At 43.4% G+C, this 16,180-nt stretch overlaps 9 pseudogenes; all 9 read left to right on the top strand.

Annotated features, from left to right (window-relative positions):
• The first annotated feature begins 711 nt into the window (after positions 1–711).
• On the top strand, positions 712–975 carry LOC130298938 (U2 spliceosomal RNA; annotated as a pseudogene).
• A 1,489-nt stretch (positions 976–2,464) lies between these two features.
• LOC130298937 (U2 spliceosomal RNA) lies at positions 2,465–2,728 on the top strand (annotated as a pseudogene).
• Positions 2,729–4,198: 1,470 nt separating this feature from the next.
• On the top strand, positions 4,199–4,462 carry LOC130298936 (U2 spliceosomal RNA; annotated as a pseudogene).
• Positions 4,463–5,962: 1,500 nt separating this feature from the next.
• LOC130298935 (U2 spliceosomal RNA) lies at positions 5,963–6,226 on the top strand (annotated as a pseudogene).
• A 1,480-nt stretch (positions 6,227–7,706) lies between these two features.
• LOC130298934 (U2 spliceosomal RNA) lies at positions 7,707–7,970 on the top strand (annotated as a pseudogene).
• Positions 7,971–9,446: 1,476 nt separating this feature from the next.
• LOC130298933 (U2 spliceosomal RNA) lies at positions 9,447–9,710 on the top strand (annotated as a pseudogene).
• A 1,492-nt stretch (positions 9,711–11,202) lies between these two features.
• On the top strand, positions 11,203–11,466 carry LOC130298932 (U2 spliceosomal RNA; annotated as a pseudogene).
• A 1,485-nt stretch (positions 11,467–12,951) lies between these two features.
• On the top strand, positions 12,952–13,215 carry LOC130298929 (U2 spliceosomal RNA; annotated as a pseudogene).
• A 1,484-nt stretch (positions 13,216–14,699) lies between these two features.
• On the top strand, positions 14,700–14,963 carry LOC130298928 (U2 spliceosomal RNA; annotated as a pseudogene).
• The last annotated feature ends 1,217 nt before the right edge of the window (positions 14,964–16,180 follow it).

Raw genomic sequence — 16,180 nt, 5'->3', positions numbered from 1 at the left:
ATGGAGTTGCTGACATGAGTGCAATCTACAAAGCCGTTGAGGCTGATCCTCATGGGAGGATTATTGCACCAGGACCCTTAGCACTTTTAAAATGCCATTCAATGCCACGGGCTAGATGTAAACTGCAGATGACCATGTTGTGGTAGTTACCATGGATACCCAAGTGATGTGTGAGCTAACACATAGGCCCAACAGATTCCAAGAAGGCCAGAATCACCAGCGGCACCACCATCGATTGTCAGGTCACCCGGATTCAGCAAATACCAGAGTCCAAAATGATGCAGGTTTATACTGTTAATTTTCAGTTTATCGTTACAGTTGGTGTTATTCCATGTCGGAAGGGACGCAGCTACAGCCAGTGGGGTAACTAGAGACAGGCAGGCAGCTATGTGCAACAAAGGTAGGCGTGTTGTTTTCATATGCAGATCTGAAATATTGTCTTATATGCAAGAGGAGGAGTGATGGGGGTTCAGGCAAAAGCCAGGCTATGGATTGCATTGCTAAATGCTCCATCAGAGTGCAATGGTCGCCTGTCCTTTTTTTAAGTGATGATGTGGGTTTAGCCTGTGCTGTATGTATGTATGGGTGGCTGACTGCCACCCACCCAGAAAGTGTATGGGAGGCTGGTTGGCTGCCAGCCTTCCTTCCATTCCTATGAGTAATGTGAGTGCTCATGAAGGGGACATGGTTGGGTCCACCCCTTTCCCGGTTATCCCCTCTAGGCCTTTTGGCTTAGATCAAGTGTAAAAAAAGAAAGGATCTTGCGACAGATCGCATCCTGAGGCACGTTTTTTTTTGTGTGAATACTTGCACTTGGGTGACTTGTGAGCACATACTGATACATACGTTCCCTATCTGGGGACCATAAATTAAATGGATTTTTGAGAAAGGGAGCTGATTTGGAAGCTTGCTTCTGTCGCCCTATGCATTGACCCGATGTGGCAGTATCTTCGGGTAGTGAACAGTGCACCACCCCATTCCAGTGTTAAACAAGAAAGATTCTCATTTAATCCTCCGTGGGTGAGAATTTGAGTTTGAGAATTGGAGACCAAAATGATGAGTTGCACTGACTGGTTTATGAACGTCTATTCATTTAGCGTTTTAATGACCATGTTTGCACACTGATTGGTGTAAAAAAATAAAATAAAACTAAATAATAATAATCTAGCACACCTGTGCAGGTTTGACATGACATGACAGGTAGCTGTCTTGTGGGTGGTGCTGAATCCTGTTAAATGACATGAGGGTCTCATGCCTATACACAAGGGTGTGTCATTGCTGTTGCTTGACCATGCATTGGTTTCTGTGGTCAGTGAATGATAAAAACAAAATTTACCATCCATTGATGGATGGGAAATCCGCCATGAGGCATTTGTTTTTAGAAACTGCTGCTCACAACCAATGTTGCAATGGAGTGTCTCCATCTGCTGGTGGTATTGGAAAGGCATTAGTGCTATGACAGGGTCTGAAGAAGAAGAAGAAGAAGAAGAAGAAGAAGAAGAAGAAGACGGAAAAAAATATATATAAAAAGAAAAAGAGAGAGAGAGAGAGAGACTGACTTAGTGAGCGAGTGAGTGAGAGAGTGAGAGTGAGTGAGAGTGAATGAGTGAGTGAGTGATTGAGTGAGTGAGTGAGTGAGTGAGTGAGAACAAATGAGTTAAAGCAAGTGAGTGAGAGAGATCGAATGAATGAAAGTCTGAATGACAGAAAGAAAAAAGGATGAAGAAAGAAGCATGAAGAAAAAAAAATGTATATGGAGTTGCTGACATGAGTGCAATCTACAAAGCCGTTGAGGCTGATCCTCATGGGAGGATTATTGCACCAGGACCCTTAGCACTTTTAAAATGCCATTCAATGCCACGGGCTAGATGTAAACTGCAGATGACCATGTTGTGGTAGTTACCATGGATACCCAAGTGATGTGTGAGCTAACACATAGGCCCAACAGATTCCAAGAAGGCCAGAATCACCAGCGGCACCACCATCGATTGTCAGGTCACCCGGATTCAGCAAATACCAAAGTCCAAAATGATGCAGGTTTATACTGTTAATTTTCAGTTTATCGTTACAGTTGGTGTTATTCCATGTCGGAAGGGACGCAGCTACAGCCAGTGGGGTAACTAGAGACAGGCAGGCAGCTATGTGCAACAAAGGTAGGCGTGTTGTTTTCATATGCAGATCTGAAATATTGTCTTATATGCAAGAGGAGGAGTGATGGGGGTTCAGGCAAAAGCCAGGCTATGGATTGCATTGCTAAATGCTCCATCAGAGTGCAATGGTCGCCTGTCCTTTTTTTAAGTGATGATGTGGGTTTAGCCTGTGCTGTATGTATGTATGGGTGGCTGACTGCCACCCACCCAGAAAGTGTATGGAAAGCTGGTTGGCTGCCAGCCTCCCTTCCATTCCTATGAGTAATGTGAGTGCTCATGAAGGGGACATGGTTGGGTCCACCCCTTTCCCGGTTATCCCCTCTAGGCCTTTTGGCTTAGATCAAGTGTAAAAAAAGAAAGGATCTTGCGACAGATCGCATCCTGAGGCACGTTTTTTTTTGTGTGAATACTTGCACTTGGGTGACTTGTGAGCACATACTGATACATACGTTCCCTATCTGGGGACCATAAATTAAATGGATTTTTGAGAAAGGGAGCTGATTTGGAAGCTTGCTTCTGTCGCCCTATGCATTGACCCGATGTGGCAGTATCTTCGGGTAGTGAACAGTGCACCACCCCATTCCAGTGTTAAACAAGAAAGATTCTCATTTAATCCTCCGTGGGTGAGAATTTGAGTTTGAGAATTGGAGACCAAAATGATGAGTTGCACTGACTGGTTTATGAACGTCTATTCATTTAGCGTTTTAATGACCATGTTTGCACACTGATTGGTGTAAAAAAATAAAATAAAACTAAATAATAATAATCTAGCACACCTGTGCAGGTTTGACATGACATGACAGGTAGCTGTCTTGTGGGTGGTGCTGAATCCTGTTAAATGACATGAGGGTCTCATGCCTATACACAAGGGTGTGTCATTGCTGTTGCTTGACCATGCATTGGTTTCTGTGGTCAGTGAATGATAAAAACAAAATTTACCATCCATTGATGGATGGGAAATCCGCCATGAGGCATTTGTTTTTAGAAACTGCTGCTCACAACCAATGTTGCAATGGAGTGTCTCCATCTGCTGGTGGTATTGGAAAGGCATTAGTGCTATGACAGGGTCTGAAGAAGAAGAAGAAGAAGAAGAAGACGGAAAAAAATATATATAAAAAGAAAAAGAGAGAGAGAGAGAGAGACTGACTTAGTGAGCGAGTGAGTGAGAGAGTGAGAGTGAGTGAGAGTGAATGAGTGAGTGAGTGATTGAGTGAGTGAGTGAGTGAGTGAGAACAAATGAGTTAAAGCAAGTGAGTGAGAGAGATCGAATGAATGAAAGTCTGAATGACAGAAAGAAAAAAGGATGAAGAAAGAAGCATGAAGAAAAAAAAATGTATATGGAGTTGCTGACATGAGTGCAATCTACAAAGCCGTTGAGGCTGATCCTCATGGGAGGATTATTGCACCAGGACCCTTAGCACTTTTAAAATGCCATTCAATGCCACGGGCTAGATGTAAACTGCAGATGACCATGTTGTGGTAGTTACCATGGATACCCAAGTGATGTGTGAGCTAACACATAGGCCCAACAGATTCCAAGAAGGCCAGAATCACCAGCGGCACCACCATCGATTGTCAGGTCACCCGGATTCAGCAAATACCAGAGTCCAAAATGATGCAGGTTTATACTGTTAATTTTCAGTTTATCGTTACAGTTGGTGTTATTCCATGTCGGAAGGGACGCAGCTACAGCCAGTGGGGTAACTAGAGACAGGCAGGCAGCTATGTGCAACAAAGGTAGGCGTGTTGTTTTCATATGCAGATCTGAAATATTGTCTTATATGCAAGAGGAGGAGTGATGGGGGTTCAGGCAAAAGCCAGGCTATGGATTGCATTGCTAAATGCTCCATCAGAGTGCAATGGTCGCCTGTCCTTTTTTTAAGTGATGATGTGGGTTTAGCCTGTGCTGTATGTATGTATGGGTGGCTGACTGCCACCCACCCAGAAAGTGTATGGGAGGCTGGTTGGCTGCCAGCCTTCCTTCCATTCCTATGAGTAATGTGAGTGCTCATGAAGGGGACATGGTTGGGTCCACCCCTTTCCCGGTTATCCCCTCTAGGCCTTTTGGCTTAGATCAAGTGTAAAAAAAGAAAGGATCTTGCGACAGATCGCATCCTGAGGCACGTTTTTTTTTGTGTGAATACTTGCACTTGGGTGACTTGTGAGCACATACTGATACATACGTTCCCTATCTGGGGACCATAAATTAAATGGATTTTTGAGAAAGGGAGCTGATTTGGAAGCTTGCTTCTGTCGCCCTATGCATTGACCCGATGTGGCAGTATCTTCGGGTAGTGAACAGTGCACCACCCCATTCCAGTGTTAAACAAGAAAGATTCTCATTTAATCCTCCGTGGGTGAGAATTTGAGTTTGAGAATTGGAGACCAAAATGATGAGTTGCACTGACTGGTTTATGAACGTCTATTCATTTAGCGTTTTAATGACCATGTTTGCACACTGATTGGTGTAAAAAAATAAAATAAAACTAAATAATAATAATCTAGCACACCTGTGCAGGTTTGACATGACATGACAGGTAGCTGTCTTGTGGGTGGTGCTGAATCCTGTTAAATGACATGAGGGTCTCATGCCTATACACAAGGGTGTGTCATTGCTGTTGCTTGACCATGCATTGGTTTCTGTGGTCAGTGAATGATAAAAACAAAATTTACCATCCATTGATGGATGGGAAATCCGCCATTAGGCATTTGTTTTTAGAAACTGCTACTCACAACCAATGTTGCAATGGAGTGTCTCCATCTGCTGGTGGTATTGGAAAGGCATTAGTGCTATGACAGGGTCTGAAGAAGAAGAAGAAGAAGAAGAAGAAGAAGAAGAAGAAGAAGAAGAAGAAGAAGACGGAAAAAAATATATATAAAAAGAAAAAGAGAGAGAGAGAGAGAGACTGACTTAGTGAGCGAGTGAGTGAGAGAGTGAGAGTGAGTGAGAGTGAATGAGTGAGTGAGTGATTGAGTGAGTGAGTGAGTGAGTGAGAACAAATGAGTTAAAGCAAGTGAGTGAGAGAGATCGAATGAATGAAAGTCTGTATGACAGAAAGAAAAAAGGATGAAGAAAGAAGCATGAAGAAAAAAAAATGTATATGGAGTTGCTGACATGAGTGCAATCTACAAAGCCGTTGAGGCTGATCCTCATGGGAGGATTATTGCACCAGGACCCTTAGCACTTTTAAAATGCCATTCAATGCCACGGGCTAGATGTAAACTGCAGATGACCATGTTGTGGTAGTTACCATGGATACCCAAGTGATGTGTGAGCTAACACATAGGCCCAACAGATTCCAAGAAGGCCAGAATCACCAGCGGCACCACCATCGATTGTCAGGTCACCCGGATTCAGCAAATACCAGAGTCCAAAATGATGCAGGTTTATACTGTTAATTTTCAGTTTATCGTTACAGTTGGTGTTATTCCATGTCGGAAGGGACGCAGCTACAGCCAGTGGGGTAACTAGAGACAGGCAGGCAGCTATGTGCAACAAAGGTAGGCGTGTTGTTTTCATATGCAGATCTGAAATATTGTCTTATATGCAAGAGGAGGAGTGATGGGGGTTCAGGCAAAAGCCAGGCTATGGATTGCATTGCTAAATGCTCCATCAGAGTGCAATGGTCGCCTGTCCTTTTTTTAAGTGATGATGTGGGTTTAGCCTGTGCTGTATGTATGTATGGGTGGCTGACTGCCACCCACCCAGAAAGTGTATGGGAGGCTGGTTGGCTGCCAGCCTTCCTTCCATTCCTATGAGTAATGTGAGTGCTCATGAAGGGGACATGGTTGGGTCCACCCCTTTCCCGATTATCCCCTCTAGGCCTTTTGGCTTAGATCAAGTGTAAAAAAAGAAAGGATCTTGCGACAGATCGCATCCTGAGGCACGTTTTTTTTTGTGTGAATACTTGCACTTGGGTGACTTGTGAGCACATACTGATACATACGTTCCCTATCTGGGGACCATAAATTAAATGGATTTTTGAGAAAGGGAGCTGATTTGGAAGCTTGCTTCTGTCGCCCTATGCATTGACCCGATGTGGCAGTATCTTCGGGTAGTGAACAGTGCACCACCCCATTCCAGTGTTAAACAAGAAAGATTCTCATTTAATCCTCCGTGGGTGAGAATTTGAGTTTGAGAATTGGAGACCAAAATGATGAGTTGCACTGACTGGTTTATGAACGTCTATTCATTTAGCGTTTTAATGACCATGTTTGCACACTGATTGGTGTAAAAAAATAAAATAAAACTAAATAATAATAATCTAGCACACCTGTGCAGGTTTGACATGACATGACAGGTAGCTGTCTTGTGGGTGGTGCTGAATCCTGTTAAATGACATGAGGGTCTCATGCCTATACACAAGGGTGTGTCATTGCTGTTGCTTGACCATGCATTGGTTTCTGTGGTCAGTGAATGATAAAAACAAAATTTACCATCCATTGATGGATGGGAAATCCGCCATGAGGCATTTGTTTTTAGAAACTGCTGCTCACAACCAATGTTGCAATGGAGTGTCTCCATCTGCTGGTGGTATTGGAAAGGCATTAGTGCTATGACAGGGTCTGAAGAAGAAGAAGAAGAAGAAGAAGAAGAAGAAGAAGACGGAAAAAAATATATATAAAAAGAAAAAGAGAGAGAGAGAGAGACTGACTTAGTGAGCGAGTGAGTGAGAGAGTGAGAGTGAGTGAGAGTGAATGAGTGAGTGAGTGATTGAGTGAGTGAGTGAGTGAGTGAGAACAAATGAGTTAAAGCAAGTGAGTGAGAGAGATCGAATGAATGAAAGTCTGAATGACAGAAAGAAAAAAGGATGAAGAAAGAAGCATGAAGAAAAAAAAATGTATATGGAGTTGCTGACATGAGTGCAATCTACAAAGCCGTTGAGGCTGATCCTCATGGGAGGATTATTGCACCAGGACCCTTAGCACTTTTAAAATGCCATTCAATGCCACGGGCTAGATGTAAACTGCAGATGACCATGTTGTGGTAGTTACCATGGATACCCAAGTGATGTGTGAGCTAACACATAGGCCCAACAGATTCCAAGAAGGCCAGAATCACCAGCGGCACCACCATCGATTGTCAGGTCACCCGGATTCAGCAAATACCAGAGTCCAAAATGATGCAGGTTTATACTGTTAATTTTCAGTTTATCGTTACAGTTGGTGTTATTCCATGTCGGAAGGGACGCAGCTACAGCCAGTGGGGTAACTAGAGACAGGCAGGCAGCTATGTGCAACAAAGGTAGGCGTGTTGTTTTCATATGCAGATCTGAAATATTGTCTTATATGCAAGAGGAGGAGTGATGGGGGTTCAGGCAAAAGCCAGGCTATGGATTGCATTGCTAAATGCTCCATCAGAGTGCAATGGTCGCCTGTCCTTTTTTTAAGTGATGATGTGGGTTTAGCCTGTGCTGTATGTATGTATGGGTGGCTGACTGCCACCCACCCAGAAAGTGTATGGGAGGCTGGTTGGCTGCCAGCCTTCCTTCCATTCCTATGAGTAATGTGAGTGCTCATGAAGGGGACATGGTTGGGTCCACCCCTTTCCCGGTTATCCCCTCTAGGCCTTTTGGCTTAGATCAAGTGTAAAAAAAGAAAGGATCTTGCGACAGATCGCATCCTGAGGCACGTTTTTTTTTGTGTGAATACTTGCACTTGGGTGACTTGTGAGCACATACTGATACATACGTTCCCTATCTGGGGACCATAAATTAAATGGATTTTTGAGAAAGGGAGCTGATTTGGAAGCTTGCTTCTGTCGCCCTATGCATTGACCCGATGTGGCAGTATCTTCGGGTAGTGAACAGTGCACCACCCCATTCCAGTGTTAAACAAGAAAGATTCTCATTTAATCCTCCGTGGGTGAGAATTTGAGTTTGAGAATTGGAGACCAAAATGATGAGTTGCACTGACTGGTTTATGAACGTCTATTCATTTAGCGTTTTAATGACCATGTTTGCACACTGATTGGTGTAAAAAAATAAAATAAAACTAAATAATAATAATCTAGCACACCTGTGCAGGTTTGACATGACATGACAGGTAGCTGTCTTGTGGGTGGTGCTGAATCCTGTTAAATGACATGAGGGTCTCATGCCTATACACAAGGGTGTGTCATTGCTGTTGCTTGACCATGCATTGGTTTCTGTGGTCAGTGAATGATAAAAACAAAATTTACCATCCATTGATGGATGGGAAATCCGCCATGAGGCATTTGTTTTTAGAAACTGCTGCTCACAACCAATGTTGCAATGGAGTGTCTCCATCTGCTGGTGGTATTGGAAAGGCATTAGTGCTATGACAGGGTCTGAAGAAGAAGAAGAAGAAGAAGAAGAAGAAGACGGAAAAAAATATATATAAAAAGAAAAAGAGAGAGAGAGAGAGAGACTGACTTAGTGAGCGAGTGAGTGAGAGAGTGAGAGTGAGTGAGAGTGAATGAGTGAGTGAGTGATTGAGTGAGTGAGTGAGTGAGTGAGAACAAATGAGTTAAAGCAAGTGAGTGAGAGAGATCGAATGAATGAAAGTCTGAATGACAGAAAGAAAAAAGGATGAAGAAAGAAGCATGAAGAAAAAAAAATGTATATGGAGTTGCTGACATGAGTGCAATCTACAAAGCCGTTGAGGCTGATCCTCATGGGAGGATTATTGCACCAGGACCCTTAGCACTTTTAAAATGCCATTCAATGCCACGGGCTAGATGTAAACTGCAGATGACCATGTTGTGGTAGTTACCATGGATACCCAAGTGATGTGTGAGCTAACACATAGGCCCAACAGATTCCAAGAAGGCCAGAATCACCAGCGGCACCACCATCGATTGTCAGGTCACCCGGATTCAGCAAATACCAGAGTCCAAAATGATGCAGGTTTATACTGTTAATTTTCAGTTTATCGTTACAGTTGGTGTTATTCCATGTCGGAAGGGACGCAGCTACAGCCAGTGGGGTAACTAGAGACAGGCAGGCAGCTATGTGCAACAAAGGTAGGCGTGTTGTTTTCATATGCAGATCTGAAATATTGTCTTATATGCAAGAGGAGGAGTGATGGGGGTTCAGGCAAAAGCCAGGCTATGGATTGCATTGCTAAATGCTCCATCAGAGTGCAATGGTCGCCTGTCCTTTTTTTAAGTGATGATGTGGGTTTAGCCTGTGCTGTATGTATGTATGGGTGGCTGACTGCCACCCACCCAGAAAGTGTATGGGAGGCTGGTTGGCTGCCAGCCTTCCTTCCATTCCTATGAGTAATGTGAGTGCTCATGAAGGGGACATGGTTGGGTCCACCCCTTTCCCGGTTATCCCCTCTAGGCCTTTTGGCTTAGATCAAGTGTAAAAAAAGAAAGGATCTTGCGACAGATCGCATCCTGAGGCACGTTTTTTTTTGTGTGAATACTTGCACTTGGGTGACTTGTGAGCACATACTGATACATACGTTCCCTATCTGGGGACCATAAATTAAATGGATTTTTGAGAAAGGGAGCTGATTTGGAAGCTTGCTTCTGTCGCCCTATGCATTGACCCGATGTGGCAGTATCTTCGGGTAGTGAACAGTGCACCACCCCATTCCAGTGTTAAACAAGAAAGATTCTCATTTAATCCTCCGTGGGTGAGAATTTGAGTTTGAGAATTGGAGACCAAAATGATGAGTTGCACTGACTGGTTTATGAACGTCTATTCATTTAGCGTTTTAATGACCATGTTTGCACACTGATTGGTGTAAAAAAATAAAATAAAACTAAATAATAATAATCTAGCACACCTGTGCAGGTTTGACATGACATGACAGGTAGCTGTCTTGTGGGTGGTGCTGAATCCTGTTAAATGACATGAGGGTCTCATGCCTATACACAAGGGTGTGTCATTGCTGTTGCTTGACCATGCATTGGTTTCTGTGGTCAGTGAATGATAAAAACTAAATTTACCATCCATTGATGGATGGGAAATCCGCCATGAGGCATTTGTTTTTAGAAACTGCTGCTCACAACCAATGTTGCAATGGAGTGTCTCCATCTGCTGGTGGTATTGGAAAGGCATTAGTGCTATGACAGGGTCTGAAGAAGAAGAAGAAGAAGAAGAAGAAGAAGAAGAAGAAGAAGACGGAAAAAAATATATATAAAAAGAAAAAGAGAGAGAGAGAGAGAGACTGACTTAGTGAGCGAGTGAGTGAGAGAGTGAGAGTGAGTGAGAGTGAATGAGTGAGTGAGTGATTGAGTGAGTGAGTGAGTGAGTGAGTGAGAACAAATGAGTTAAAGCAAGTGAGTGAGAGAGATCGAATGAATGAAAGTCTGAATGACAGAAAGAAAAAAGGATGAAGAAAGAAGCATGAAGAAAAAAAAATGTATATGGAGTTGCTGACATGAGTGCAATCTACAAAGCCGTTGAGGCTGATCCTCATGGGAGGATTATTGCACCAGGACCCTTAGCACTTTTAAAATGCCATTCAATGCCACGGGCTAGATGTAAACTGCAGATGACCATGTTGTGGTAGTTACCATGGATACCCAAGTGATGTGTGAGCTAACACATAGGCCCAACAGATTCCAAGAAGGCCAGAATCACCAGCGGCACCACCATCGATTGTCAGGTCACCCAGATTCAGCAAATACCAGAGTCCAAAATGATGCAGGTTTATACTGTTAATTTTCAGTTTATCGTTACAGTTGGTGTTATTCCATGTCGGAAGGGACGCAGCTACAGCCAGTGGGGTAACTAGAGACAGGCAGGCAGCTATGTGCAACAAAGGTAGGCGTGTTGTTTTCATATGCAGATCTGAAATATTGTCTTATATGCAAGAGGAGGAGTGATGGGGGTTCAGGCAAAAGCCAGGCTATGGATTGCATTGCTAAATGCTCCATCAGAGTGCAATGGTCGCCTGTCCTTTTTTTAAGTGATGATGTGGGTTTAGCCTGTGCTGTATGTATGTATGGGTGGCTGACTGCCACCCACCCAGAAAGTGTATGGGAGGCTGGTTGGCTGCCAGCCTTCCTTCCATTCCTATGAGTAATGTGAGTGCTCATGAAGGGGACATGGTTGGGTCCACCCCTTTCCCGGTTATCCCCTCTAGGCCTTTTGGCTTAGATCAAGTGTAAAAAAAGAAAGGATCTTGCGACAGATCGCATCCTGAGGCACGTTTTTTTTTGTGTGAATACTTGCACTTGGGTGACTTGTGAGCACATACTGATACATACGTTCCCTATCTGGGGACCATAAATTAAATGGATTTTTGAGAAAGGGAGCTGATTTGGAAGCTTGCTTCTGTCGCCCTATGCATTGACCCGATGTGGCAGTATCTTCGGGTAGTGAACAGTGCACCACCCCATTCCAGTGTTAAACAAGAAAGATTCTCATTTAATCCTCCGTGGGTGAGAATTTGAGTTTGAGAATTGGAGACCAAAATGATGAGTTGCACTGACTGGTTTATGAACGTCTATTCATTTAGCGTTTTAATGACCATGTTTGCACACTGATTGGTGTAAAAAAATAAAATAAAACTAAATAATAATAATCTAGCACACCTGTGCAGGTTTGACATGACATGACAGGTAGCTGTCTTGTGGGTGGTGCTGAATCCTGTTAAATGACATGAGGGTCTCATGCCTATACACAAGGGTGTGTCATTGCTGTTGCTTGACCATGCATTGGTTTCTGTGGTCAGTGAATGATAAAAACAAAATTTACCATCCATTGATGGATGGGAAATCCGCCATGAGGCATTTGTTTTTAGAAACTGCTGCTCACAACCAATGTTGCAATGGAGTGTCTCCATCTGCTGGTGGTATTGGAAAGGCATTAGTGCTATGACAGGGTCTGAAGAAGAAGAAGAAGAAGAAGAAGAAGAAGAAGAAGAAGACGGAAAAAAATATATATAAAAAGAAAAAGAGAGAGAGAGAGAGAGACTGACTTAGTGAGCGAGTGAGTGAGAGAGTGAGAGTGAGTGAGAGTGAATGAGTGAGTGAGTGATTGAGTGAGTGAGTGAGTGAGTGAGAACAAATGAGTTAAAGCAAGTGAGTGAGAGAGATCGAATGAATGAAAGTCTGAATGACAGAAAGAAAAAAGGATGAAGAAAGAAGCATGAAGAAAAAAAAATGTATATGGAGTTGCTGACATGAGTGCAATCTACAAAGCCGTTGAGGCTGATCCTCATGGGAGGATTATTGCACCAGGACCCTTAGCACTTTTAAAATGCCATTCAATGCCACGGGCTAGATGTAAACTGCAGATGACCATGTTGTGGTAGTTACCATGGATACCCAAGTGATGTGTGAGCTAACACATAGGCCCAACAGATTCCAAGAAGGCCAGAATCACCAGCGGCACCACCATCGATTGTCAGGTCACCCGGATTCAGCAAATACCAGAGTCCAAAATGATGCAGGTTTATACTGTTAATTTTCAGTTTATCGTTACAGTTGGTGTTATTCCATGTCGGAAGGGACGCAGCTACAGCCAGTGGGGTAACTAGAGACAGGCAGGCAGCTATGTGCAACAAAGGTAGGCGTGTTGTTTTCATATGCAGATCTGAAATATTGTCTTATATGCAAGAGGAGGAGTGATGGGGGTTCAGGCAAAAGCCAGGCTATGGATTGCATTGCTAAATGCTCCATCAGAGTGCAATGGTCGCCTGTCCTTTTTTTAAGTGATGATGTGGGTTTAGCCTGTGCTGTATGTATGTATGGGTGGCTGACTGCCACCCACCCAGAAAGTGTATGGGAGGCTGGTTGGCTGCCAGCCTTCCTTCCATTCCTATGAGTAATGTGAGTGCTCATGAAGGGGACATGGTTGGGTCCACCCCTTTCCCGGTTATCCCCTCTAGGCCTTTTGGCTTAGATCAAGTGTAAAAAAAGAAAGGATCTTGCGACAGATCGCATCCTGAGGCACGTTTTTTTTTGTGTGAATACTTGCACTTGGGTGACTTGTGAGCACATACTGATACATACGTTCCCTATCTGGGGACCATAAATTAAATGGATTTTTGAGAAAGGGAGCTGATTTGGAAGCTTGCTTCTGTCGCCCTATGCATTGACCCGATGTGGCAGTATCTTCGGGTAGTGAACAGTGCACCACCCCATTCCAGTGTTAAACAAGAAAGATTCTCATTTAATCCTCCGTGGGTGAGAATTTGAGTTTGAGAATTGGAGACCAAAATGATGAGTTGCACTGACTGGTTTATGAACGTCTATTCATTTAGCGTTTTAATGACCATGTTTGCACACTGATTGGTGTAAAAAAATAAAATAAAACTAAATAATAATAATCTAGCACACCTGTGCAGGTTTGACATGACATGACAGGTAGCTGTCTTGTGGGTGGTGCTGAATCCTGTTAAATGACATGAGGGTCTCATGCCTATACACAAGGGTGTGTCATTGCTGTTGCTTGACCATGCATTGGTTTCTGTGGTCAGTGAATGATAAAAACTAAATTTACCATCCATTGATGGATGGGAAATCCGCCATGAGGCATTTGTTTTTAGAAACTGCTGCTCACAACCAATGTTGCAATGGAGTGTCTCCATCTGCTGGTGGTATTGGAAAGGCATTAGTGCTATGACAGGGTCTGAAGAAGAAGAAGAAGAAGAAGAAGAAGAAGACGGAAAAAAATATATATAAAAAGAAAAAGAGAGAGAGAGAGAGAGACTGACTTAGTGAGCGAGTGAGTGAGAGAGTGAGAGTGAGTGAGAGTGAATGAGTGAGTGAGTGATTGAGTGAGTGAGTGAGTGAGTGAGTGAGTGAGAACAAATGAGTTAAAGCAAGTGAGTGAGAGAGATCGAATGAATGAAAGTCTGAATGACAGAAAGAAAAAAGGATGAAGAAAGAAGCATGAAGAAAAAAAAATGTATATGGAGTTGCTGACATGAGTGCAATCTACAAAGCCGTTGAGGCTGATCCTCATGGGAGGATTATTGCACCAGGACCCTTAGCACTTTTAAAATGCCATTCAATGCCACGGGCTAGATGTAAACTGCAGATGACCATGTTGTGGTAGTTACCATGGATACCCAAGTGATGTGTGAGCTAACACATAGGCCCAACAGATTCCAAGAAGGCCAGAATCACCAGCGGCACCACCATCGATTGTCAGGTCACCCAGATTCAGCAAATACCAGAGTCCAAAATGATGCAGGTTTATACTGTTAATTTTCAGTTTATCGTTACAGTTGGTGTTATTCCATGTCGGAAGGGACGCAGCTACAGCCAGTGGGGTAACTAGAGACAGGCAGGCAGCTATGTGCAACAAAGGTAGGCGTGTTGTTTTCATATGCAGATCTGAAATATTGTCTTATATGCAAGAGGAGGAGTGATGGGGGTTCAGGCAAAAGCCAGGCTATGGATTGCATTGCTAAATGCTCCATCAGAGTGCAATGGTCGCCTGTCCTTTTTTTAAGTGATGATGTGGGTTTAGCCTGTGCTGTATGTATGTATGGGTGGCTGACTGCCACCCACCCAGAAAGTGTATGGGAGGCTGGTTGGCTGCCAGCCTTCCTTCCATTCCTATGAGTAATGTGAGTGCTCATGAAGGGGACATGGTTGGGTCCACCCCTTTCCCGGTTATCCCCTCTAGGCCTTTTGGCTTAGATCAAGTGTAAAAAAAGAAAGGATCTTGCGACAGATCGCATCCTGAGGCACGTTTTTTTTTGTGTGAATACTTGCACTTGGGTGACTTGTGAGCACATACTGATACATACGTTCCCTATCTGGGGACCATAAATTAAATGGATTTTTGAGAAAGGGAGCTGATTTGGAAGCTTGCTTCTGTCGCCCTATGCATTGACCCGATGTGGCAGTATCTTCGGGTAGTGAACAGTGCACCACCCCATTCCAGTGTTAAACAAGAAAGATTCTCATTTAATCCTCCGTGGGTGAGAATTTGAGTTTGAGAATTGGAGACCAAAATGATGAGTTGCACTGACTGGTTTATGAACGTCTATTCATTTAGCGTTTTAATGACCATGTTTGCACACTGATTGGTGTAAAAAAATAAAATAAAACTAAATAATAATAATCTAGCACACCTGTGCAGGTTTGACATGACATGACAGGTAGCTGTCTTGTGGGTGGTGCTGAATCCTGTTAAATGACATGAGGGTCTCATGCCTATACACAAGGGTGTGTCATTGCTGTTGCTTGGCCATGCATTGGTTTCTGTGGTCAGTGAATGATAAAAACAAAATTTACCATCCATTGATGGATGGGAAATCCGCCATGAGGCATTTGTTTTTAGAAACTGCTGCTCACAACCAATGTTGCAATGGAGTGTCTCCATCTGCTGGTGGTATTGGAAAGGCATTAGTGCTATGACAGGGTCTGAAGAAGAAGAAGAAGAAGAAGAAGAAGAAGACGGAAAAAAATATATATAAAAAGAAAAAGAGAGAGAGAGAGAGAGACTGACTTAGTGAGCGAGTGAGTGAGAGAGTGAGAGTGAGTGAGAGTGAATGAGTGAGTGAGTGATTGAGTGAGTGAGTGAGTGAGTGAGTGAGAACAAATGAGTTAAAGCAAGTGAGTGAGAGAGATCGAATGAATGAAAGTCTGAATGACAGAAAGAAAAAAGGATGAAGAAAGAAGCATGAAGAAAAAAAAATGTATATGGAGTTGCTGACATGAGTGCAATCTACAAAGCCGTTGAGGCTGATCCTCATGGGAGGATTATTGCACCAGGACCCTTAGCACTTTTAAAATGCCATTCAATGCCACGGGCTAGATGTAAACTGCAGATGACCATGTTGTGGTAGTTACCATGGATACCCAAGTGATGTGTGAGCTAACACATAGGCCCAACAGATTCCAAGAAGGCCAGAATCACCAGCGGCACCACCATCGATTGTCAGGTCACCCGGATTCAGCAAATACCAGAGTCCAAAATGATGCAGGTTTATACTGTTAATTTTCAGTTTATCGTTACAGTTGGTGTTATTCCATGTCGGAAGGGACGCAGCTACAGCCAGTGGGGTAACTAGAGACAGGCAGGCAGCTATGTGCAACAAAGGTAGGCGTGTTGTTTTCATATGCAGATCTGAAATATTGTCTTATATGC

This window comes from Hyla sarda, unplaced genomic scaffold, assembly GCF_029499605.1.
Source record: "Hyla sarda isolate aHylSar1 unplaced genomic scaffold, aHylSar1.hap1 scaffold_1026, whole genome shotgun sequence".
Lineage (NCBI taxonomy): Eukaryota > Metazoa > Chordata > Amphibia > Anura > Hylidae > Hyla > Hyla sarda.
This window is presented reverse-complemented; position numbering and strand designations above follow the sequence as displayed.